We start from the raw sequence: 21110 nt of genomic DNA, 5'->3' as shown, positions 1-21110 counted from the left end.
AGCCTCCATGTGTTTGTATTTTTTACAGATTTTTTTCCTGTAATTGATACCTAGTCTCATAGCACTGTGGTCGGAAAAGATATTTGATACAATTTCTATTTTCTTAAATTTACCAAGGCTTGATTTGTGGCCCAAGATATGGTCTATCCTGGAGAATGTTCCATGAACACTTGAGAAGAAAGTGTAATCTGTTGTTTTTGGATGGAATGTTCTATAAATATCAATTAAGTCCATCTTGTTTAATGTGTCAATTAAAGCTTGTGTTTCCTTATTTTTTTTCATTTTGGATGATCTGTCCATTAGTGAAAGTGGGGTGTTAAAGTCCCCTACTCTGATTGTGTTACTGTCGATTTCCCATTTTATGGCTGGTAGCATTTGCCTTATGTATTGAGGTGCTCCTATGTTGGGTGCATGAATATTTACAATTGTTATATCATCTTCTTAGATGGATCCCTTGATCATTATGTAGTGTCCTTCCTTGTCTCTTGTAATAGTCTTTATTTTAAGGTCTATTTTGTCTGATAAGAGAATTGCTACTCCAGCTTTCTTTTGATTTCCATTTTCATGGAATATGTTTTTCCATCCCCTCACTTTCAGTCTCTATGTGTGCCTAGGTCTGAAGTGGGTCTCTTGTAGACAGCATATGTACAGGTCTTGTTTTTGTATCCATTCAGCTGGTCTATCTTTTGGTTGGCGCCTTTAATCCATTTACATTTAAGGTAATTATCAATATGTATGTTCCTAGTACCATTTTCTTAACTGTTTTGGTTTTGTTTTTGTAGGTCTTTTCCTTCTCTTGTGTTTCCTGCCTAGAGAAGTTCCTTTAGCGTTTGTTGTAAAGCTGGTTTGGTGGAGCTGAATTCTCTTAACTTTTGCTTATCTGTAAAAGTTTTAATTTCTGCATTGAATCTGAATGAGATCCTTGCTGGGTAGAATAATCTTGGTTGTAGGTTTTTCGCTTTCATCACTTTAAATATGTCCTGCCACTCTCTTCTGGTTTGCAGAGTTTCTGCTGAAAGATCAGCTGTTAACCTTATGGGTATTCCTTTGTATGTTATTTGTTGCTTTTCTCTGGATGCTTTTAATATTTTTTCTTTGTATTATTTTTTGATAGTTTGATTAAGATGTATCTCAGTGTGTTCCTATTTGGGTTTATCCTGTATGGTACTCTCTGTGCTTCCTGGAGTTGATTGACTATTTCCTTTCCCATGTTAGGGAAGTTTTTGACTATAATCTCTTCAAATATTTTCTCAGACCTTTTCTTTTTTCTTCCTCTGGGACCCTTATAATTCGAATGTTGGTGCTTTAAACATTGTCCCAGAGGTTTCTGAAACTATCCTCTATTCTTTTCATTCTTTTTTCTTTATTCTGCTCCCTGGCAGTTATTTCCACCATTTTATCTTCCAGCTCACTTATCTGTTCTTCTGCCTCAGTTATTCTGTTATTGATTCCTTCTAGAGTGTTTTTAATTTCAGTAATTGTGTTGTTCATCACTGTTTGCTCTTTAGTTCTTCTAGATCCTTGTTAAATGTTTCTTGTATTTTCTCCATTCTGTTTCCGAGATTTTGGATCATCTTTACTATCATTACTCTGAATTATTTTTCAGGCAGCTTGCTTATTTTGTGTTCATTTATTTGGTCTTGTAGGATTTTACCTTGCTCCTTCATCTGTAACATGATTTTTTGTCTTTTTTTTTTTTTTTTTTTGATGGGTGGTGCTGTATTCCTGTCTTACTTGTTGTTTGGCCTGAGATGTCCAGCACTGGAGTTTGCAGGCAGTTAGACTGAGCTGGGTCTTGGTGCTGAGATTAGGATCTCTGGGAGGCCTCACTCCAATTGATATTCCCTGGGGTCTGAGGTTCTCTGTCAGTCCAGCGGTTTGGACTTGGAGCTCCCACCACAGGAGCTTGGGTACAACCTCTGGCCTGGGAACCAAGGTCCCACAAGCCAGTAACTGGGCATTCCTCCTGTCCCCTTAGGTGTCCATGGTCCCCCACCAGTGCCTGGTAGTTACGCTAGTTGTGAGGAGATGCGAATTCCACATCCTCCTAGTATGCCATCTTGCCTCTGCCCCTCATGTTCATTCTTGAATTGAACAGAGCGGTGCCAACCTTAAGGCCAGTCTCACTCTGGTTAATTTTTGTGCATCATTTCTGGTTAATGCACCATGTTGTGAATATAGTTTAAAAAATAATTCCAGAAACAGATTTGTTTTTTGTTGGTTTTCTGGACAGGAATTTGTTTGGGCCTGATTTCACCTTTCCTTGTGGAACCTTCCCTGGTTGCTTCCCGTGGCCTCTGCTATCCTGGGTCACTTACTAACACTTTCTTCCTCCACACAGTGTCTCAGTGAAGATCATCACCAACATCTGTCCTCAGGCACCACACCCTCCCTCTCTCCACTAACTCAGGCTTTCACCCAAGTCTGCATCCACAGCACGAATCCCTAGCTTGAACCCTAAATTTTCTCTCATCTGTTATATATCCCATTGTATGTTCTCCTCTTACCTAAACTGCACATGTGGGAACTCAGCTGGCCATTTTCCCTCAACACCAAAGCTCTTCTTCCTCCTCACTTGCCTGTTCTTTCCCTACTAGCCTTGCACTATTTTCTAATACCTGGGATGAAGACCTCAGACTTAATATTTCAGTTTCCTTTATTGCTTCATGTTCATTCTTTTCAAGTAAGGCTCTTATCATCTCTTACCTAGATTATTATTATTACAATAGACTCCCAACTGCTCCTCTCTGTGTCTCTAATCTCTTCCAATTCAGTTATCAGAAGATGCTGCCAGATTAACCATACTAAAAAATCACTTTAATCACATACCTTCTTTACCTAAAAACTTGCTATGGCTTTTTGGGCCATATGTGGGCCTATTACCTGTCTGGTAACTTATTGAATCCACAGTTTAGGATTCAGGGTGCTGTACCAGACTCAAATGAATGGTAACCCTCTCATTATTCCCTGGACCAGGGACCAGCAAACTGCAACCCACTGGCCTAATTTGGTCCATCACCTAATTTTTTTTTAATTAATTAATTAATTAATTAATTTTTTGGTTGCGTTGGGTCTTCATTGCTGCGCGCGGGCTTCCTCTAGTTGCAGTGAGCGGGGGCTACTCTTCGTTGCGTGCACAGGCTTCTCATTGTGTTGGCTCCTCTTTGTTACAGAGCATGGACTCTAGGCATGCAGGCTTCAGTAGTTGTGGCTTGTGGGCTTAGTGGCTCCACGGCATGTGGAATCTTCCCAGACCAGGGCTCAAACCCATGTCCCCTGCACTGGCAGGTGGATTCTTAACTACTGCACCACCAGGGAAGTCCCTATCACCTATTTTTGTAAATAAAGTTTTGTTAGAACACAAGCCCACCCACCTGTTCACATGCTATCTCTGTCACCTTTCACACTGCAGTGGCAGAGCTGAGTAGTTGCCACAGAGACTCCATGGCTCATAAAGCCTAAAATCTTTGCTATTCAGCCCCTTATGGAAAAGTTGGTGGATTCCTGCCCTAGACATATCCTTATATTAAACTAAACTCTGTTATTTGCCATGTTCCAAAGAGTAAGCCCTGAACTTCCCATTTATACATTCTTCACTCTTCTGGAAGGTTTTTCCTGCCCCAACTCTACCATTTCTTCAAAATTCTTCTCATATGTCACCTCCTGCAGAAACTTTCATCTGGTTGCTCTTGTTCTTTCATCATTGAATCACTTGTTTGGCAAATGCCTTTATTGAACATCTATCATCAGGCACTGTGATAGGCCATGAGGGCATTGTGGGAAATAATAGCCCTGATGAACTTGCTGTTGAATAGCGAAGAACCACTTCAAACAACCACACACCTAGGTGTGTGATGGCAAACTGTAATAAATGGTATAAAGAAATGTTATGGTGCTATGAAAGAATCAAGAGAGTCTTCTTTGAGTCTGAGACCTAACTGGTGAAAAAATTGGGGGTGAGAGGGTTGCAAGCTCAGGGAGTAACTGGGGAGGTGGCCCTGGGGCAGGACAGAGCTTGGCATAACTGAAAAACTAAACATGGATTCATGTGGTTGGTGCCTTTCCAGGAAGCAAGGAAGAATATGTACATGACAAGGTTGAGAGGCAGGCAGGGGCCCAGTCAGAAGAAGATTTGAAGGCTATACTAGGAGTTCAATTTTTTTTTTTTTTCATGAAAAACCACTGTATAGTTTTGAGCCTGAAAGAACATGCTCAGCTTTTTTTAAAACTTATTTTGGCTTCTTTGTGGAGAATAGATTGGAGAGGATGGCAAGGTACATTCTCTGTCATCTAACTCCCAGTGCACTTTGTTAAGCCTCTTTTATGACGTCCATCACCTTCTACCTTGTCTTATTGTAAGTTGTGTAATAGTTATGTGTGAACACATCCTGTGGCCCTGCTAGATGCTCACAAACTGGATCCTGGATTCTCTTACCCATCTTAGAATCGTCTGCACCATCCACCACAGTGCATTGCACAAAGTAAACACATAATATTTGATGAATTAGGTTGAATTAGTTGTCCAGATTGCCCTGAAGTCACAAACTTCCAAATTTTTCTGACCCCAAATTTTTAGGCTCAGCTCAATTCATTAATCTCATTGGAAAGGAACTGAATTTCCCCTGGATATCTCCATAGGCAGAAGCAGGACTGATGGAGGAAAGTTATAGAGAGTCAATTTGGGCACAATATTCGGCACAGTAAGAAGACTCTCTTTATGAATCTGAGTTTAGCAAAGATGGAATCACCTGCCTTGTGAGAGAAGGAGTTGCTAATCATTACAGGTTTGTGCTGTGATGGCCAGAGACACCATGGATGATGTTGTGAGTTGAATGGTGGCTCCCAAAAGATCTGTCCATGTCTTAACCCCAAGAACCTGTGACTATGATCTTATTTGGAAAAAGGATCTCTGCAGATATAAATAAGTTAAGATCATCCTGGATTATCTGGGTGGGCACTAAATCCAATGAGAACAGTCCTTGTGAAAGACAAAAGGTGAGAGGATGCAAAGCCAATGGAGAAGGCCATGTGAAGATGGAGGCAGAGATTGGAGTGATGCTGTCACAAACCAAGGAATACCTGAAGCCACCAGAAACTGGAAGAGGCAGGAAAGACTCTCCCACAGAGCCTCTGGAGCAAACTGGCCTTGCTGACACCTTGATTTCAGACTTCTGTCCTCCAGAACTGTGAAAAAATGAATTTCTGTAGTTTTAAAGTTTGTGGTAATTTATTACAGCAGCAATAGGAAACTAACACAGAGGGGGTTCCTGGATAGGGAAATACATTTCCTTAGATCTATGGTTTTCAAGCAACTTTTTCAAGGTTTAGATCCTTTAGTTCAACTGGAATATTACCTGGAAGATGAGAGTAAATCACATAGAAATTCCCCTGCTCTAGCTGAAGAAAATGGCCAGAGTCCTGCTTTCTTGCCCTTCCTCCACCCCCAAAGGTCTGTCAGGAGCTAGATGATTTGGAAGGTCCCGTGCAACTCTATGATTCAATAGGAAGACAGAAGTCCAGGAAACATGGGTGAGTTAGGTTGGGTACCCCCAGAAGCCAACATTGAGTTTATTTGGGAAGTTATTCCAGGAGGGGACAACAGGGAGTGGGGAAGTGAGATTGGGAATTGAAGGAAGCCAAGACAGGGTGCTCAGAGGACAGGTTACTTCTGTGGGCGACTGGGTTGCATCCTCTAAGGGGCCTCTGGGAGATGGTATAGAATATGCCTCAGAAGTATTCTACCTGAGAGGCCAGGAGGGTGGAACACTGATTCACTCATCCCAATTCACGTCTGGTTAGGGCTGCGTCAGCGGTGGTCACTCCCCAGTGCCTCTGACAGTTCCTCCTCTCAGGCTGAGCATGCTTGTGGCCAGCGGGAACCCTTAGAGCCCGGGGTGCTGGCAGCATGAAACCACTGGCACAGACTGGAACGATCTGAAGTGAGAGGATACGGCTGGGGCTCTGCTGGCAGGTCTGGGAAACACTCCAGTTGGTGCCCCACACCCTGTGTGAGAAACAACACTGTGTAAGACCACCTACCCTGTCCAGGAGGGAACAGGCAGAGCAAGCCCCTTGTCTCCCCATTGTTAACCTTAATCCTGGAATGGAAACTTTGCTCTGAAATGTGCTTCTGTGCAGCTATAGTCAATCAACTATTTGTATAAATAACTCACAGAACAACTGAGCATTTGCAACACACTTAGTGGCACATACAGCGTATGGGCATACGAAGAAAGGCATAGAAAACGTTAATTATCCAAATAAATTGACTACCTTTGTTTTAAATAAGTTCTCAGGAAGAAGAACTAGGAACAATGTCCAATATTTTTATTAAAGGTTGTTGAGGATAAAACGCCCTTAAACAACAGGGGCAGCCTAATTCTAGTGAGGCTGCAGGAGTGACATACCGAGATTAATGCCTGTACATAGTGGGGCTTAAAACATCATTTATTCACCTCTGTTGTTTGTAAGATTCTCAAGACTTTGGTTCTATGTTGCTCAGGGACACACAGCTGAGGGAACAAGCAGAGAGAAGGAGATTTTGGACCTTCTGCTCCTGCAAAGGCACAGGGCAGGGGTAAAGAGTTTAAGTTACTGTAGTTTTCTATCGAGATGTTCAAACCTGGGGCATAATCAGTGGTTGAAAGCATGTAAAGCAGTGGCTTGAGAGCCAGGGTAAAATCAAAGCCTGTAGAAAAAGAGGAGTAACCTCTCTGCCCAGGAACATGACTTCCCAAAAGGTTTGGAGTTCCCTGGTCTGAGAGGAGTTGAGTGCTTCCGGTGGGCAAGTGGCTGTGGGAGCTTCCAGCTTCCCCGACAGTCCTGTTCCAGCTCCCCCAAACTCAGTTCCTGTTGGGTTTACCGGAGCATCCACATTTCCCACTAAATTTTCAAATGCCCCCACTGTGAACCCTCCCACTCCAAACTACTGACTGTTCATAATATTTTAAGCAGATGTAGTGGAATTAACAGAAAATCTATTTATAGGGTTTTTCTCTTGAGGAACTTGAAGATACAATTTGAGCGATGCAGAAGTCCTCCTAGAGTTATTTCTGTACCTGCCGAAAGGTAGATTAGCAAGATGACTGTTGTCTGATGAATGGCGTGAATCGTCTTCGGGCTAAGATCCTGGCGTTTCGGTGCCAGCTGTGAGGCCAACCCACTGGCAGGCCAAGGCAAATTGCTGACACTCACTGTGCCTCAGTTTTCCCATATGCAAAGTGGAGATAAAAATTTACCTCTCCAGTGGGGATGTTCTGAGGATTAATGAAACAATATCAGGGAAGCATTTTGTGGTGTTATATACATCAAAAAGTATTACAATTATAAAAATGCACAAGGTAAAGCTCTATTTTTTACTTTGTGACTTTGATGGCATGAACAAACTTCACCCTCCAGCTTTTAAAATATGATTATAAGCCCTTCACAAGAATACAGATTTCACACTGCACAGCAGGATACATAATATTTCTTATAAATTTAATTTAGAAAACGGCAGGAAAATAATGTTAAGGATTTTCCTTAAACCTACTAAAGCAAGGCAGCTCCATTAGTACTGCCCCTCCATCTCTAACTCCACACACTGTGCTGTAAGATGACAGTCTTCTAAGATCCCTGCTATTCTTTGGAACAATAAAGGTAAACTAGAGATATAGGACACATTTTGTCTCTGAATTTGTTTTGCTAAAGCTGCGCAGTCAGATCCCTAACAACGCCCTTCAAGTTTAGCTCTTCTTTTGAAGTAGTAGGCTGAAAAGTTCTAAGGTAAGTTTCACATTGACTTCCAATAATGGATGTTCTTCCCTTAGCATTCTGCTGCCCACCCAGGGCTTATGAATGCCTATGGCCACAGAGGAGTTGGTCTGAATAGCATATGCCACAAGAGAGAGTGGAATTGGGAAGCTTTTAGCTTTTGGTAAAAGATGAGAAGGTGCTCTCCTCAGAGACTGAAAAATGATTCACTACTTTGGATAAATTATCCCTGGTGGGAGGGCATCTGGATCTCCACCTCAGAAGGGACCTGTATTAGTTTTCTGTGGCTGCTGTAACAGATGATCACAAACTGAATGGCTTAAAACAACACACATGTATTATCTTACATGTTCTATAGATTATAAGTCCAATGTGGGTCTCACGAGGCTCCAGTCAAGGTACCCACAGGGCTGTGTTCCTTCTCCAGGCTCTAGGAGAGAAGCTGTCCTTGACTCTTCCTGATATCTGTATTTCTTGCCTCGTGGCCCCCTTCTCCCATCTTCAAAAGCAGCAGTAGGGGTCAACTATGTCTTATATCATCACTCTGGCCTCCTCTGCGGCTTCCCTCTTTTACTTTTAAAGATTTTTGTGATTACATTTGGCCTACCCAGATAATTGAGGATAATCTCACCTATCTCCAGGTGAGCTGATTGAGACCTTAATTCTATCTGTAACCTTAATTCTCCTTTGCTATGTAATTTAACATATGCAAAGTTTCCAGGGATTAGGACATGGACAACTTTGGGGGTGGGAGCTGTTATTCTGCCTATCACAGGACCCAAGTATATTCCCCAACTGTTGTTACAATGGGTGGGCCTCACAAACTCCAGGGATGGCACCATGGGATGTTTTTCCCGGTGTTGGAATGTGGGATGGACCACTGATCTTCCCCACTGCTTGAGTTTCTCATTCCATGGGCAATGCTGTCTTTCTTTTCAGTCCTTGCACCCCAAATCAAACCTTCACTCTACTCACGGGTGAGCAGCTCATAAAATCCAGGTCAATGCCCATATAGGCATCTCATGTAGACAACAGTTATCATCTTACAAGTGGTCTGAATGCATTTTGAATGTTCTAAACACTTACGGATGAAACGAGTCCTCATTATAGACTTCTGCCCTACATTTATTGAAATAACAACTGATTTATGTTTTTGTGTTCTTGACTGAAGCCAAGTCGGGTCATGGTTAAACTCACTTGGGCACCCACTATGCACAGGTGCCCAGCACCCTCATACACCTTGAGACGCTCAGAATGCCTTCTTTGGTGCCTTTTTCCATCCGTTTCCCCTTATTTTTGTGTGGAATCTGTCTTAGAGCAGACTTCCGGGTTGGAAGCAATTGGTTATTTACCTCGGAATTTCTTATCCTTGGAAAGAAGCCCTAAGGAGCAAAAGAAAGGAGTAGGGGTAGGTTCCCACACCCTGACACTCTGACAAGAAGATGCCTTTGGTCCCCAGGGGTCCTCACATCCTTCCATAGCGCAGCCATCTATGTTTCAGCCACAGTTCATTCCACATGGAAGAAAATGAAGCCGAAACTTCCCTTCTGTGAGATTCTATAGTATCCAAGGAGGAAAATGAGTTAGATTGACGGCAACCAAAGATTAATTGGGTCTGTGTGGGTAAGTGGTTGATGGGACAAGGTCAACTTCTGCTCGGTGTCGGTTTGAAAGGGGATGTGGGGAGTGGAGTCAGGAGGCTGTGAAGGGCGGCCTCAGGGTCAGAATGACAGCAGCTCGGGGAAGGCTCTGGGCTGTGAAGTAAGACAACCACAAGTGTAAATGACCCGGGGCTCTGATGATGTGTGGCAGAGATGTTCATGCTTTTAGACTGACATTCAAATGACTGAAATATCACCCGCCTCGGCAGCGTGATCTGCACTAAGGGAGAGTGAACTCAGATCATCAACCAAGAGTTTATCGTTTACTAAACAGAGTGTTAAAAGGTTTCTGGGTCCCTGAGGTTTGCAGCCTCTGTGATAATGCCACAGTAAGGTGCAGTTAAGGCAACGAGTGGGCGGCCCATTTAAAATATTTACCTCTAAATGAGCCCATTAAATTTCTAAAAATATTAAGTCTATAACAGATATAGTTCTTTCCCCCAAAGACAGATTAAAAGAAAAACACATGAAATGTCTCAGCCGGTGTCACTCCTGACCCATTTGAAGCTCAGAACTGTAAAACAGCCCCAGTGATTTCTCATTCTATGAGGATATCCATCTTCAAGGGAAGATTTGGGGGAGGGAGGTAAAAGAAAAATAGAAAATTTTCAGTATTGGAAGAGTTATCATGTAGAAGAGTGATTAGATTCAAAGCACAGGAGTCCATGTGCACAACTGGGAATGGCTGTCCAGGACAGCCTGGGGTTGCTCTCCTGGGCCTGGGCCTTTGGTGCAGCCATTGGGCAGGGCCTGGACAGCAGCCTTGGAGGTCCCACACCTCTGTGTTTGGTTTTTCCCAGAGAGGAATAAGTTCAGGGGACTGATTCAAGCTAACAAAACTCAAAAGAGACTAAATGTAAACATGGTGTTATCTTATTAATATTCATTAGGAAATATGCTTTTATTGGCAGCCAAGGATACTAATGAATCAGGCATGTAGGAGGTCAAGTTAATAATCAGAGAGTTGCTTGACTTGCAGAGAATCGTATCGAAAGAGGCGGAGGCTATGGAGGTGTAGTTCATCCCACTCATAGGGTGACATATTAGAAGCGTTCAAGCCCATAACAGAGCACGCCTAATAATATCACATTAAAACTAATATTTATTTAGCATCCACACATAACAGGAAGAAAGCTGAGCAGTTTATATGTTCACAGTTATTATTCCTACTTTACAGAAGAGGAAATTATGGCTTAGCATTGATAACTTATGCTAGATCACATAAACTGCAGAGTGACAGATTTGAGGTTAAACCCAGGTCTGTCTGACTCCAAGCCCAGACTCTTCACCACCATTACATACTTCCTCTGCACTCACTAGAATGTTCCGATCCTCAGATTTACTGCTTCTTCCCTGACAGTGCTGGAAAAAACACTGACAAATCCTTGCTTTCTGACTCCCTTTTGTTTAAGCTGCCACACTGACCATTCCTTTCTGTTAGTGTAATTTTTCTCTCTTCTAATTCATTCTTTATGCTGCAGCCACAGTGATCTTTCTGAAACACGTATCTGATCCTGCTACTTCCCTGCTTAAAATCCTTAACTGGGTTCCATAGGGTAAAGCACAAATGCCTTTGCTTGGATTTCAGGCATCTTGAGGATCTGCCTGCCGCTCACCTCTCCTTCCTCACCTCTCCACCCTCTTCCCCACCCCACTTTATTCTCTTGCCATATTTAACTTCTTTCTTTCCTTGGAATCTCAGTCTCAGTTAATTTCTCTCACTGTCTCCATGGCTCTCACTCTTCTTCCTGCTCTGTCAACATCTCTCCAGATCTTTCCATCTCTCAATCTCTCCTCCTCTCCTCACCTCCTCTCCCTCCAGTTCCTCATTCTGCCCCCCCCTTTCTAGCTGACATCATTCATCCTTTTATTCCACAAATATTTATTGAGCATTGGATACATTATCAGGCACTGTTTCAGGCACAACGAAATAGACATGGAGCTTCCATTTTAATGGTGGTCGACAAACAACAATCAAATAAACCAATAAAAAGGGATACTCCCAGAGTGTGATAAGTGGTATGTGGAGAATTAAACTGGTGGTGATATGATGGTAAAGGGAGAGCTCAAGGAAGATGTCTGAGGCTATAACTCTATGCTGTGATCTGAGTGATGATGAGGGAACCAGCCACGTAAAGATTAGGAGGACCAGCCTGTACAAAGGCTCAAAGTGGGAAGGAAGTTGGTGAATATGAGGCACAGAAAGTCCAGTATGGCCGGGAGTGGGCCATCATAGTAGGAGTTGAGCTTGGAGAGAAAGACAGGGACTAGATCATATGTGCTTTCATGGCCCCAGAAAAGGAGTTTGAATTTTATTCCGTACAAGGGGAGCCACTTTGCACTGATAAGTGGCACAATCTGGTTTCCTTTTTTTTTTTTTTTTAAATTGAGATGTAATTGACATACAGCTGGTTTCCATTTTAGAAAGTTTACTCTGGCTGCTGAGTTGGAAATGGATGGTGTGTGTGCTGGGGTTGGAAGGGCAGAGCAGAGGCAGGGAGCTCAGTTAGGGCTCCACCGAGGGCCAGACGAGAGGTGGCGGGGCTGGACAAGAGCAGTGACTGCAGACTGTGAGACAGTGTACATTCAGTGTGTTTTGGAGTTGGCCAAGTTTGCTTCTGAATTGGGGGTGAGAGGTCAGGGGAGGTTTGAGGTTGAAGGAAAGAGGTGAATCAAGGAGGATTCCTGCTATTTGGTCTAGGCAACTGAATGGATGTGGGGATATATTCACAGCTGGGAAAACTGAGGGAGACACTGGTAAATAAGTGCTGTAAGTTCTGTGAGGGCACAGAAAGGTATGCGAATGATAAATACATGATATATGAGAAAGTGAATTATTTCACCTTCTTCTATTTACTGTATTTGGATTAGTTAATATCTCTGACTCAACACAAGTGATTGTGTACTGGTTATGTGTTGTAACATCTTGGCCATGCACAGATTATTTCTTGAGGTCAGTCCTTTCTCTATGTAAATAATCTCACCTCCTAGATTTTGATTCTGATTTTACATTTAGCAGCATTGAGGGTCCTAGGGAGAGAAGGGTTATGTTTTATTTGTTTTATCACCAGCCCTTAGTGTGGTATCTAACATGTACAGATGTTCAGTAATAATTTATTAAATGAATAAACTGACCAATGTCTAAAATATACATGAAGGCAGACTTCAGCTTTATCAAACATTTTATAACAATTGGGGCATTGGGATTGCCAATCTGTCATCTCCCAAATCTGAGTTTTTTATAATAGAGATGGCTGGGTGAGGTGATAAATGAGCTTACAAAGGGATATTATTTAAAGGAATGTATTATTTACAGCAACATAAAATGAAGTTTCAAACATTCCTATGACTCTATTTATTATCTTCTCTTTTCTTATGGGAAAATCACTTGGAAACTGAGGAGGCTCCTGGGAACAAGACGATATTCTGAATGTCCCGAGCTTAGATTTCCAAACCAATTTCAAGTAGCTCAACTCTTGTGCTATAGCACAGAGGATCATATTATTTCCTACTTTCCACCCACCTACTTTAGGGAGACCTTGATGTGAGGATTAACTGAGAGATGAGCGTAAACAACTTTGCCTTAGTAAGTGCTGGGTGTTACATTGTACCACCAATTTGAGCAATGTCCATATTTATCCAGTAAAATTTGCCTTCTAATAATAAGTATTCAATTATCCTGTAATACCAGGGCTTGGGTCATTTTGGTTACAAGTTCTAAGTCTGAATAAATACACAAAGCAGCCTTTGTGTATTTATTGTGAAATACACAATAATAAATGTGTGGAATAATAAATAATGTGAAAGCTTTGGAGTCCAGAACAGCTTTTGTCTCCATTTCAATAATCAGACTCAAGAAACACTAGTTTATTAAACCATCATATATTGAGTTTCATTGTGGTTGTAAAGTAGGTGGCAAAAACCCAATAAACACTTTAGGATTCAGAGTAAGCACTCTTTGGGAAGTAACAAAAGTTTAAGTTCGTTCTGAGAGTAATTATAGGTTTTTAACAGAAAGGAATGATGGGTAAAGATTCCAGTCTTAACAAAACTTTCCCCAGTGACACTGAAATGACTAAAAGATCATGTAGATAAAGCAATCAGATTATACCTAGTACTTTAGATTTATCTATAATTTCTGAAGTTTTTGTTTCCTGGCAAGAAGATAGAAATCTCTGACTTAGAGGATGTATATGAAGACAGACTAACCAGGTGACTGAGGAATTATTTTTTTTTTGCAGCAAAGGAGTAAAAAACAAAAAGAAGCAGGAGTTAACTTGTTTTCCATACAGGAAAACAAACAAAACTCCTTCACTATAGCTAAGTCTTGATGATTTTGTCTTCCAACAAACCCCCAAACATACATAAAGTGCTTCAAGTGCCAGTTTGAACTTGGCAGGCAAGTTGGGCTGCAAACGATCTAATTTATCTCCATTCAAATCAGCTTAGCAGATTTGGAAGATGCTACATGAAAATAGGTAACACGGGAGTCACAAACACATGAATTTTAAGGTCTTTAAGTAGCAGTGACTTCCTATGACAAGCTGCTTCCTGTTATCCTTCCAGTAAACAGTACACACGGAAACCAGGGAGATAGGATAGGCTACTGGGTAGAAACCTTGCCTATTAAAATGCTTGTCTCAAAAATAACAATTACAAGCCACCTGCCTCCTTTTCAGAAGGAAAGAAACTTACAAGAGGCAACAATCTAGCTGAAACCCTAGGAAGAAGTGGGAGTACAAAGAGAGGCCGCAGTGGGAGAACACAGTAATTATTCAATAATTATTGACAGTGAATAAAATGCATGAAATGCAGGTGTAAATTATAATGCAAGAATGCCATAATATTCTAATGGCAGTGCCTCCTCAGTCCAGAAAAGAGCACCCCTGTGGATTCCTTTTCCAAACCCTTTACTTTGCTAAGGGGAGATTTAGAAAGGGCAGCAGACTGGGGTTTATAAAAGTCACAGCACATTTAGTAAGAGGATTGGGCCTCAGGTCACTGAAGAATTTTAGAACTTTACCTTCCCTTTTCTGAGTTTGGCAATTTTAGTATAAAACATAAGCAATAAATGGGAGGTTTGGTTCCTTAACCTAAGAACAATAATGAAAAACAGTAACACAGGGACTTCCCTGGTGGTCCAGTGGTTAAGACTTTGTCCTTCCAATGCAGGGGGCGTGGGTTTGATCCCTGGTCGGGGGGAAAAAGGATCCCACATGCCGTGGGGCACATCCAAAAAAAAAAAAAAAAAAAAAGAAGAAAAACAGAAACACAAAAGAAAACTGAACCCCAAAATGAGGCTTTCAGACATGGGTAAACTGATTGCTATTTCTATGGCAATTAGGGCCACTGAAAACCCATGATTAGTGTTATAGATTGCCTTATGTTGGTGTATTGCTTTATGGTTTACAAGGTGCTTTTATATCCATTTCCCGTGGCTCTCACAGCAACCTTGTTTTAGGTAGGAATTATTAAACGAAGCAAGGAGTATGCAAGGTGTCTGGCATATACTTGGCATGTAGTTGGCACTTTACAAGTAAGAACACTGCGGGGCAGAGAGGTTAAGTGAGGAACCCAAGGTCACATGTCCTGTTTGTACCTAAACCACCTCAAATTCAGGTCTTCAGATTCTCAGCACAAATCACATTTCTACTACCTCATACTGATTTTCTGGGTTCTCAAGGCACAGAAAGAGACAACCTAAAAACGTCCACTTATGCAAGAGTTTCCATTAGTTTCTCCACAGAAGCTGTTAATTGGTAGTAGTGTTAAATGATTTCATTTCTTTGTCCTCTTCTAGAGGTGATGATGGGCAGAAAAATGACCCATCAAAAGGAGAGAGGGAATTTCAACTCTCGACTCATTAATCATTGTGCTCTACTGAAAAATTGCAGGAGATTCAAGACTTTTTTTCATGCACTCATTCCTCGGTTATACAACCTCAAACAAGTAGTGCATTTATCTGATCTGTGCACAGTGGAAACTTTCCATCTCATACTTTTCAGAATCTTGGTGCCCATCCAGCACAAAATGAGGATGGGATTTAGAAAACATGGGATTGATTTTATCAATATATAAAACTGGAAACCATTTCTGCCTGCCCTTAAATGTTCCCAAGGGGATTGCCTTCAATTAAAGCCTGAGTGAGACTTCAATTTATCCTTTACCCAAGGACAGGGCCTTTAAATGTCCCATCCAGACATCTTGTGAGCTCCAGATCCTAATCCAACTGGTCATCTCTACTTGGATGTCTCACAGACGCTTCAAAGTCAACATCATAAATGAAACTCAACATTTTTCCCTCAAAAATGTCTCTCCTTCCTCACTTGTGTTCTGGAGGGTGACCACACCATTTACCCATTAGTCTAGCTAAAACCCAGGAGGCCACAGCAGGGTCTGAGTGGGCCCACAGAGGTCCAGATGCCACAGGGAATACCCAGCCTTCACCCTGCTGGCAGGAGGCAGGGCCCTAGAATAACATGAACTCTCCGTGAGAATACTATTACCACCACCCTCCTCTGACCTCAACCTGCTTTATCCCTGCAACCACCCAGATAACAGTCCCCAAAACTCATCAACCAACTCCACCTCAGGCAGGGCACGGCTAACTGCCAGTTTCTGCTAATGAAGTTTTACTGGGACTCAGCCACCCTCATTCGTTTACGCACGTCAAAGGCTGCACTGCCAGAGCTGAGTGGTCGTCGTGGCAGGGAACTTCTGTTCCACAAAACCTGTCTGGCTCTTTACAGAAAATGTTTTCTCACTCCTGCCCTGAGAGAACATCAGACTAATCCCATGAGTGCCCAGGGCATTATCCCCATCATGGCTCTGTGCAGCTCTCTCCCCACCCCAGTTCCTACACCTCGGAGCCTTAAATTTGGCAGCTGTATTTCCTAGAACTCACTGAGTGTCATCAGCAAAATCCCCTAAATCCTAAGCTTCAAAGTGCCTTCCATCTTCTCGTTCCTAAGGAAATCTGGCTGTCCCTTGAGGCCAGTGTTTTCCCTGTAACTTTCTCAAACGATGGCTGTTTTCCTTCCCACCACCCCATGGACCGCTGGACCTAGAGTGGTAATACTCTTCATTCCTACTTCCAGACCATCATTCCTCTGCCTCCCCGACCCTACCCAATGTCTTTGACTATGCTATTTGGTACCCCTCTTTTTAATGATCACTTACCATCCTTCTAATCTTTTGCCTTAATTAGTTGAAGAATTTAGGCCCTGGATTACTGGAAGTTTCCCTATCCCTATTCTATTATTATCCTTTGTGTTTTTATATCTATATGGATAATTTGTCCAACACTTTGTCTTTACTTCTAATGTTCTTATCTTCCATTGCACCTTAGTTATCCAAATCCATGGTATGCTTTGTTACCCTTATATATATCTCTTTCAAAATCTCAATTTGAGACATCCCTCTCTGATCATTACCTCCTATTTTTCCATCTCACTCTAATACCCCCATACCAATAATTTTTTATCCCCCTGAGACCTTCTATCCATTGACCCTACCTCTTTCTGCTGTCCTTCAATGCCCCATGTCCTCACTTTGCTCCTTTATATAACTTAAATGTCAGAGTCCATATTTATAATTGTTCCCTTACACACCCTCAAATCCCTTCTCCCCTTCTCTCTCCATTGTGCTCACGTTCAAAACTCTAATCTTGATCAAATCCAACTTTTCATATTCTTCATTACTGTTCCCAAGCAGTTGATCATGGCTGAAACCAAAGCATGCATGCAATGTTGCTGGCTTTAAATTAATGACTACAATCCTCAAGTGGCTCTCAATAGTGCCCAGGGGACCTACAACATTTCCATAGCCAAAACATTCTGTCACTCTCAAATATTTCACGCTTATTTTTCTCCTGTAACAACCCCCCCACCCCCCACGCATTTAGCAATGCCCTTGCTTCTTATTCCACCAGGGAAATAGGTGCGGTGTACTGGTCTCCCTACGTCTGTCCCTTCCCTCTGGTTCTACCTTTCCCACCTGTTAATGAAGGAAGAATGGTCTCTGTTCCTATCGTACATTAACCCCTCCTCTTGTGCACTGGATCCTATTGCCTTCTTGCCCAGCCAAGGACTTTGCCTCTGCTTTTAATCCCTTCTCTTCCTGTATCACCCATTTCCCCTTTACTAGACTACTCCCACAGGCACATAGACTTGCTGGTATATCTCTAATGTGAAAAAATGAATAAAAACAAAAGCAACAACAACACCTCCTTTGACCCCGCATTGTCCTTCAGTCCTTTTTTTCTGTTCTTCTTTGGAATAAAATTCCTTAAAAATTTCTCCACATGGCATCAAAAGTAAACCTTCAAAAGTGTAAACCAAGTCATGCCACACTTGGCCAATCCTCCAGAGTTTTCCCTACACACTGAAAATAAACTCCCAAGTCCTTACCACAGTTTAAAAATCTTACATAATCAGACCTCAATTTGACCTCTCCTTTTATTCCTTTTCTCCCCAGTCATACCTTCCATCTGCTTATCCTGTTTTATTTTTCTTCATAGTAGTCAGAACTTGACTGTGGTTGGATGAATAATGGTCCCCAAAGATGTCACATCCTAATCCCCAGAATCTGTCATTAAGTTTGTCAGTTTACATAGCAAAAGGGATAGAAAAAGGGACTTTGCAGATGTAATTAAGTAAAGGATATCAAGATGAAGAGATCATCCTGGATTGTCTGAGTGGGACAAGAGTACTTATGTGAGGGAAGCAGGAGGATCAGAGTCAGGGAGGGAGATTAACAGGGGAAACAGAGGTCAGAATGAGGCTGTTGTAGGAAGGGGGCCATGAGCCAAGTAATGCAGGTGGCCTCGAGAAGCTACAAAAGGCAAGGAAATGGATTCTCAGAATGCGGTCTTGTTGACACTTTGATTTTAACCCGTAAGATCCATTTTCAGACTTCTAAACTTCAGAACTGTAAGATAATGAATCTGTGGCATTTTAAGCCACTAAGTTTCTGATATTTTGTTACAGCAACAATAGGAAGCTACTATACAGATATTATGTTGTTTCTTTACCTGTTATTATCTGTCTTCCCTAATATAATGTAAGCCCCATGAATTGAGGGATTTTCTTTCTCTTTTTCACTACAGTATGCCCAGCAGTCAGAATGATGGATATTTGTTGAATTAACAAATGCCTACCTGACTATAGAAAAATGAATGAGAATCACTTCCTCCCTGGCTCAAGCGTGTCCTTCATGCTTCCTTTTGGCCACATGGCCGTGGTCTCTGGGACCAAAGACCACAAGAGACAACCCAGGGTACTCCTTTGACCTCCATGTTTCTGGATTTCCACACAGGGTCTAACAGTATCAAAGAACAAATCCTGAACTCTCTCCAGCACCCAGATAATTTGCCCATGGATCACCATCAGAATGTTAAATTAAGGAGTTCATCTTATTTTCTGGAAAATTGTCCATTTCTCCTGTATACTGCCTGATATATGAGAAGATGGATTAACAGAAAAGGCATTAACTAGAAATTGAGTCTTAAACTCATTTAAACCCATTTGTTTTTCTTCCTCACTAGAATATAAGTTCATGAAGGACCAAATGCCTTATTCATTGCTTTATCCTCAGGGCTCAGAAACATGCTTAGTACTTAGTAGTCTGTCAATCAGAATTTAATGAATAAACAAGTTTTCTTTAATTTCTCCTCCCCTCAACCTCAAATGCAGGCAACCTCCAAATCCTGTAGATTATCTTCCCTAGCACATTTAAATCTTCCCTCCATGCTCCATCCTTCCTCTGTCTGGCCTTCATTCAGGGCCCCTCACCCTCCCTACTGGAATGAATGGAGTATTCCCAGGGCTTCTGCACACTGCTGCTAGAAGAGCTGTCTCAGATCTGATCATATTAACTTCCCACGTCCCCTCTAAGACCACTTCAGTGGCTTCCCCATTGCCCATAGAATAGGCTGCACCCCTTGGTATGGCATCAACAACTGTCCATATCCTGTGCCTGACCCTGCAGCCTTATGCCATGCTTTCCTTCTATCCCCTTTCCTCAACTTCAGTGAGCCTGTGATGCCTGAAGTCAGGCTGTTGTTCAGTGACCCTGTGCTGTTACTTCGGCTTCCTCCTTTGTGTTCTAGTTTCTACTGCTATGTAAGAAGCTGAAACTGCACAATTCAGATTGGGACTGGAACCCACAAGCTGGGACTCAAACCCAGTCAAGACCGACATTGGAATTTGAACCCAAGGGCTGAGACTCAAACCCAGACAAAACCCAGATTGGGACTTGAACCCACTGTCTCTTAATTGAGATCACACACCTGGTCTGAGGACTCAATGAAGCACAGGTTCTTGATGTCTTGTCACAGAAAGAATTCAGTGAGAGACAAAGTGATAGGTAAGAAGTGGACTTTTTTTTAGAGAGATACACATTCCAGAGACAGAATGTGGTCCGTCTCAAAAGGTAAGAATGGCCCTGGGAGAAACATACTCCACAGATAGAGTGTGAGCCATCTCAGAAGGTGAGAGGCCCCAAAATATGGGGTAGTTAGTTTTTATGGGCTGGGTAATTTCATAGGTTAATGAGTGGGAGGATTATCCCAACTATTTTGGAGAAGGGGTGGAGATTTCCAGAAATAAGGCTATTACCCACTTTTTGGCCTTTTATGGTTGGCCTCGGTACTGTCATGGTGCCTGTGGGTGTGTCATTTAGCATGGAAATGCATTACAGTGAGTGTATAATGAAGCTCAAGGTCTGCTGGAAGTCGAATCTTCTGCCATCTTGGACCTAGTTCATTCTAACCAGTTTTTTTCATGTCCTATAGCTATGTCATACTTTTAAAGGTTGTGCCCTGCCCCCTTCCCTCCTGTTTCAAACCAACCCAAAACGCTCTGGCTTAAAAACAACAGTCATTTACACACAATTATTTTCACTCAGGGTGGTAGAGGATGACTGGGCTTAGCTAGGTGATTCTGACCTGTGTTCTCTCATGAGGCTGCAGTCAGATAGTTGCTGGGGCTGGAGTCACCTCAAAGTTTCCTCATTTATATGTGTGGCAATTCATAGTGGCGGTGAGCTCAGCCAGGGCTGAGAGCTGGGGTCCTTGGCTCCTCTACACACGGGCTGCCCCATGAGGCCTGGGCTTCCTCATAATATATAGTGTCTGGGTTCCAAAAGCAAGCACCTCATACACACTAGGTAGAGGTGGCATGGCCTTTTTTTATCTGGTTTTGGAAGTCACACAGTGTACCTCTGCCCCTTTCTACTAGTCAGAAGGGGTCACTAAGACCAGCCCATATTCAAGGGTTGGGAAATTAGATCCAACTCTTGATGGGACGAACATCATGCAGGTATGAGGTGGGAGGGAATTGATGGTGATGGTCTTTGGAGACTAGTGGCCACAGTCAGGAATGCTTTCTTCTCTTCTTCTTCACTTCTATGAGCAAAATCCTTTACCTTTGAAGATCCACTTCATCTCTGACTCACGGACCTCAAAGCAGAATGAAGCCCACCCTCCTTTGTAAGCCTACTCTTCCCCTGTGGGCTTCTCATTTGCCATCCACACATATTGTTTAATTACTCCTTGGCACATGCACCTCTCCTAAGCACTTCTAGGAGCCCGAACTTTCCATTAGTCTTCAGGGAAGAGCTTTTATGGGCAAAATCTGAGGGGGAGGGCTGCAGGGTGTGTGACTTTCTTCTGATTGGTTGGTGGTGAGGTAACAGGGC

General features: G+C 42.4%; 1 long non-coding RNA gene across 1 annotated transcript; it reads right to left on the bottom strand.

Moving 5' to 3' along the window:
- Positions 1–3294: 3294 nt before the first annotated feature.
- On the bottom strand, positions 3295–19924 carry LOC118883965. Its single transcript, XR_005017151.1, has 3 exons — positions 19727–19924; positions 13716–13722; positions 3295–3323 (listed from the first exon to the last, which is right to left on the bottom strand). It is a non-coding gene; the product is annotated as an uncharacterized LOC118883965 (long non-coding RNA).
- Between the last annotated feature and the right edge of the window lie 1186 nt (positions 19925–21110).

This window comes from Balaenoptera musculus, chromosome 18 (assembly GCF_009873245.2).
Source record: "Balaenoptera musculus isolate JJ_BM4_2016_0621 chromosome 18, mBalMus1.pri.v3, whole genome shotgun sequence".
In the NCBI taxonomy this organism is placed as follows: Eukaryota; Metazoa; Chordata; class Mammalia; order Artiodactyla; family Balaenopteridae; genus Balaenoptera; species Balaenoptera musculus.
Note: the sequence above shows the minus strand (reverse complement) of the source record. Positions and strands in the feature narration are given on the sequence as shown.